The sequence below is a fragment of the Lathyrus oleraceus genome, chromosome 6 (assembly GCF_024323335.1).
Source record: "Lathyrus oleraceus cultivar Zhongwan6 chromosome 6, CAAS_Psat_ZW6_1.0, whole genome shotgun sequence".
Taxonomy (NCBI): Eukaryota; Viridiplantae; Streptophyta; class Magnoliopsida; order Fabales; family Fabaceae; genus Lathyrus; species Lathyrus oleraceus.
In genome coordinates this window covers 284,183,753-284,189,330 of record NC_066584.1, presented here as the reverse complement: position 1 = coordinate 284,189,330, position 5,578 = coordinate 284,183,753, and the positions used below count along the sequence as shown (strand labels likewise).

Here is a 5,578-nt window from a genome sequence, read left to right as displayed (position 1 = left end):
CCTACCGAGGATCCAAACCTTCATTTATCCGTATTTGTCCAATACGCTGATACTGTTAAAGCTAATGGTGTCACTTCGGAGGCAATTCGACTTCGTCTTTTTCCTTTCTCATTGAGAGATAGCGCTAGAAGATGGCTTCAATCTCTCCCTTCCAACTCAGTCACCACATGGAACGAGTTGAAGAAAGTTTTTCTTGCCCGATACTTTCCGCCAAGCAAAACAGCTATGTTAAGAGCCCAGATAAACGGATTTAAACAGAAAGACAACGAGTCTCTTTTCGAAGCATGGGAACGATACAAAGACATGATGAGACTTTGCCCACACCATGGTTTGGAAGACTGGTTAGTAATTCACACATTTTATAATGGTCTCTTGTACAACACAAGGTTAACAATAGACGCCGCTGCAGGTGGTGCACTAATGAACGAACCTTATGCTGATGCCTACCAGCTTATCGAAAGCATGACCCAAAACCACTATCAGTGGGGAACCGAACGAGCAACGGTGGAAAAGCCTCAAACGAAAACTGGAATGTACGAGATAAGTAACCTTGATCACGTTAACGCAAAAGTGGATGCTCTGGTCCAGAAAATTGAAAGTTTAAATGTATCGCCTCCAACCGCCGTGGTTGCTATAACTCAGAATTGCAAGGTCTGTGGAATCCAAGGTCACACTCCTACGGATTGTCAACTCTTGACAGGAATCCAAGCAGAGCAAGTAAACTATGCTCAAGGAAGCCCTTACTCGAATACCTATAACTCAAATTGGAAGAACCATCCAAACTTTTCATATAAGAGTAATAATGCTTTGTACGCACCTGGACAATCTCCAAATCAAGCCCCAGCTGTACCTCCGGGATATCAGAAACCGAACCCATCCATGCCTAACAATAACGCCCCTAGGAAATCCAACTTGGAAATCATGATGGAAAACTTTATAGCTTCCCAACAACAAACCAACAAAGATTTCTTAAACCAGAATGTACACACTGGCGAACAACTTAAACAACTAGCAAGCAAAGTAGATGCCTTGGCTACCCATAACAAAATGCTGGAAACACAAATTTCACAAGTAGCTCAACAACAAGCACCTACTGCTGCCCCAACTGGTACATTCCCTGGACAGCCCCAACCTAACCCGAGAAGCCACGCTCATGCAATTATATTAAGAAGTGGAACGGAAGTGGAAGGACCGTCTGATCCAAGGATAGAAAACCAAAACCCTAAGAAATCAACTGAGGAAAGTGAACCTAAGGAAAAGGAAGAGAGTAATAAGGAAACCCTAGAAAAGAAGGAACCTTATGTACCTCCACCACCTTACAAACCACCTATCCCTTACCCTCAAAGGCTTGTTAAAACCAAAGATGCGGGCCAATTTAAAAAATTTGTTGATCTCCTTAAACAATTAAACGTTACAATTCCGTTCACCGAAGCTATTACGCAGATGCCCTCATATGCTAAATTCTTAAAAGAAATTCTTTCTAATAAGAGGAAACTTGAGGATAGCGAAACCGTTACACTCCCTGCCGAATGTAGCGCTATAATCCAAAACATGCCCCCTAAACTCAAGGATCCAGGTAGTTTCTCTATACCCTGTCACATAGGAAAATTTGTCATCGACAAAGCCTTATGCGATTTAGGAGCCGGAATTAGCGTTATGCCTTTATCCATATGTAAGAAATTGGAAATGGGAGAATTAAGACCAACCAAAATGTCTGTGCAACTAGCAGACCGTTCCATCAAATATCCTGTAGGAATCCTTGAAAACGTTCCCGTACGCATAGGTCAATTCTACATTCCAACTGATTTTACAATTATGGACATTAGAGAAGATGATATTACACCCATTATACTGGGAAGACCGTTCTTAGCAACTGCCGGTGCAATCATAGACGTAAAACGAGGATGACTCACCTTCGAAGTAGGTGAAGAGAAAATTGAGTTCATTCTCTCTCAATTCTTGAAAGCACCTGCAATAGAAGATACATGTTACTTCATGGATATCATCGATGAATGCATAAAAGAAGCAGAGCTAGGAGAAGGCAAATCATCAGACTATCTTTTAAAAGACAAATCTAACCAATGTTTAGCAATAACACCGGACCCGACGCAATGTCTTAACAAACAAACCCTTGACCTGAAAACACTTCCCAAAAATCTGAGATATGAATTCCTAGACTTAGAACTTGAACGACCTGTGATAGTTAATGCAGACCTAGGAAGACTCGAAACAGAAAAACTCCTACATATCTTAAGAAAGTATCCAACCGCACTAGGTTACCACATCACCGATCTTAAAGGAATAAGTCCTTCTATTTGTATGCACCACATCATGCTAGAAGAAGACTGTAAAACCTCTAGGGAACACCAGAGGAGACTAAATCCGATCCTGAGTGAGGTAGTAAAGAAAGAAATAACCAAGTTGTTAGAAGTAGGCATTATATATCCTATATCTGATAGCAAATGGGTTAGTCCTGTACACGTAGTACCAAAGAAAGGAGGCATAACCGTTATTGAAAACGAAAAAGGGGAAACTATAACTAAACGAATCGAATCGGGATGGAGAATGTGTATTGACTATAGGAAACTAAACAAAGCAACCCGAAAAGATCATTTCCCTTTACCATTCATTGACCAAATGTTAGAACGATTAGCAAAACATTCACATTTCTGTTATCTAGACGGTTATTCAGGTTTCTTTCAAATACCAATTCACCCTGATGACCAAGAAAAGACAACGTTCACGTGCCCTTTTGGTACCTTCGCTTATAGACGAATGCCGTTTGGTCTGTGTAATGCTCCTGCAACCTTTCAAAGATGCATGATGGCAATTTTCGCCGACTTTCTCGAAAACATCATGGAAGTATTTATGGATGACTTTTCCGGATACGGACAAAGTTTCGAAGAATGCCTTGTAAACCTAGAAAGAGTTCTTGAGCGATGTGTAAAAGTAAACTTAGTACTTAACTGGGAAAAGTGCCACTTTATGGTACAAGAAGGAATTGTTTTAGGACACATCATCTCGAACAGAGAAATCAAGCAAATACTAGAAAAAACGGTCGCCACTTCAAGGAAAGATTGGTCATTGAAATTACCAGAAGCTTTGTGGGCATACCGAACTGCTTACAAAACCCCCATAGGGACGACCCCATTTAAGCTCATTTATGGAAAATCCTGCCACCTCCCGGTAGAATTAGAACATAAAGCCTATTGGGCTATTAGAAATCTGAATCTAAACTATAAAGCCGCCGGTGAAAAGAGAATCCTTGACATAAACGAATTAGAGGAACTCAGAAGAGACGCCTATGAAAATGCCAGAATCTATAAAGAAAGAACAAAACAATGGCATCACAAGCGTATATCAAGGAAAATCTTCAAGCAAGGCGACGCAGTCCTTTTATTTAACTCTAGACTAAAGTTATTCCCGGGAAAACTACGATCCAGATGGTCAGGTCCTTTTCATATCACTAACATTTTTCCCAGTGGAGCGATAGAAATTAAAGGCAAATCCACTGAACCGTTCACCGTAAACGGGCAACGTCTAAAACACTATCACTATGCGGAAACCAATGGAGATTCGCAAATCCTACATACGGACGAAATGCCCCCAGGATTAATAGATTATATTTAACTGTTTCCTTGTCGAGCTTGCGACATCTAAACAAAGCGCTTAGTGGGAGACAACCCACAAATTATTATATTATTTCCTTATATTATTATTATTATCTTCCTATTTCTTCCTTAATTATTCTTTTAATTTCTATTCATTCCTAATTCATTTTAATTTAATAATAATTTTTTTTCTTCTTTCGGCATTTGGCCAAATCCTGACTAAAACTCATGTTTTCTTTTCTCTAGCTAACACTAACCAGATGGGACATACTGATCGTATGGGTATCAAATTCAGAGGGATGACTCAGAAACAAAAGTTTGAAGAACTAGCCACTAGAGAGATGCTACCTAGTTTATATGCTGATGATTGGGCTATGACTGCCCTTGGACTGAGACAAAGTGTCCTGTATTTGCTGAACCAGATAGGATGGGAGACATCCCCTATCCTGAGACATTTCACCACCTACCGGAGACTCACACTAGAATTCCTTAGCTCATTAATCTATCTACCCAGCCATGGGAAAGGAATTAGCAGAGGTTTTATCCAGTTCAGAATGTTCAACATGGAGTACCAATTTAATATTAGAGACTTTACCAACCTTTTGGGTTTTCCTACCTCCTTTGACACATTCACAGTAAGCCAGGAAGAACTTTTTGAATATAGAGAACTTGAACACTTTTGGGGTAAATTGACTGGAAATGACGAGCCCGAAGAACATGAGTTTCTCTCTGGAAACATACACAACCCGGCCTTTCGCTATTTCTATAAGATCCTGACTCACACTTTATTTGGGAAGAAGCCAAACAGTACTTCAGTTTCACGTGATGAACTCTTCATCATTTTTTGTGCTTCCCAGAACCGTCCAGTAAACGGTGCTACTTTTATGTTAGCTAATTTGGACCACCTTATCCAGGATGAGCGAGCACCAATCCGAATAGGCGGTTTGATAACTATGATTGGTAATGCTATTGGATTACGTCAGCCTATGCTTGACCTAAGCCCTTTTTGTGGCATTACTACTATGAGTATACCCTTCCTCTTCAACACTATGTTTATAGCAAACCTAGGGTCTGACGAGTTTGAGCTTACTATTGATAACCAGGTTCTTTGCCTATTCACCATGCCCGATCCTAGGACTAGCATTCATAACCGCAGTAACTGGCTCTACAACCTGAACGAAACCCCTACTCCTGCTAGATCCACTGAATCCATCCAGGACTATGAGATTTGTGATGACTATGAGACTTATGATGACCAGATCCCTCATGCTGAATCTGACCCTCAGACACCATCTGGCTATTATGATATTGACCCTCCTCCTCAGCCTGTTCAGACCGAAGAATCAGCAGTATCCGACCTCCGGCATCATATGCCCGGAACTGATTATAACACCGCCATTGAAGCTTTGATGTCAGAACAAGACGCCCTCAGAGGAGAATTTACTGACATGAGACACGAAGTTCTAGGATACATGAGCAGTATGACAGATCAATTTCACGAGTTGCTACACCGTGTTAACTCTTTTGCTCCTCCGGCCAGAGATCGTGCAGATGGATAAAATTTAGTTATTTTTCTAAGTTATTTAGTTTTAAGTTAGATTATTCATTAATGTTATTTGAATTCATGTTCACATTTATTTCTCTTTCATTTCATTGTTTTCCTTTCCTGTATTACATTATGATCATTTTATTGAAGCTGTTTATTTAATTTTATTATGCAATAGCTATTAAGCTCTCTATTGTTGCTACCTATGACTTATTATTATACAAAGTAGAATAAGCGTGTAGGAGAAATTATATTGCAGAATAAACCAATCAAAAACAAAACAAAATAAATAATAAAAATAAAATCCTTTACCAAAGTGATTCTGTGAAACGCTACTGAAGCCTTGCCAAAAAGGAATGTGTGACGAGCGTCACACAATCCATAACGGACGGCACGCCAAGTGCCTGTTACGAACGTCACA

At 40.0% G+C, this 5,578-nt stretch overlaps 1 pseudogene; it reads right to left on the bottom strand.

Annotated features, from left to right (window-relative positions):
* Positions 1 to 232: 232 nt before the first annotated feature.
* Positions 233 to 332, bottom strand: LOC127098863 (uncharacterized; annotated as a pseudogene).
* Positions 333 to 5,578: the final 5,246 nt, after the last annotated feature.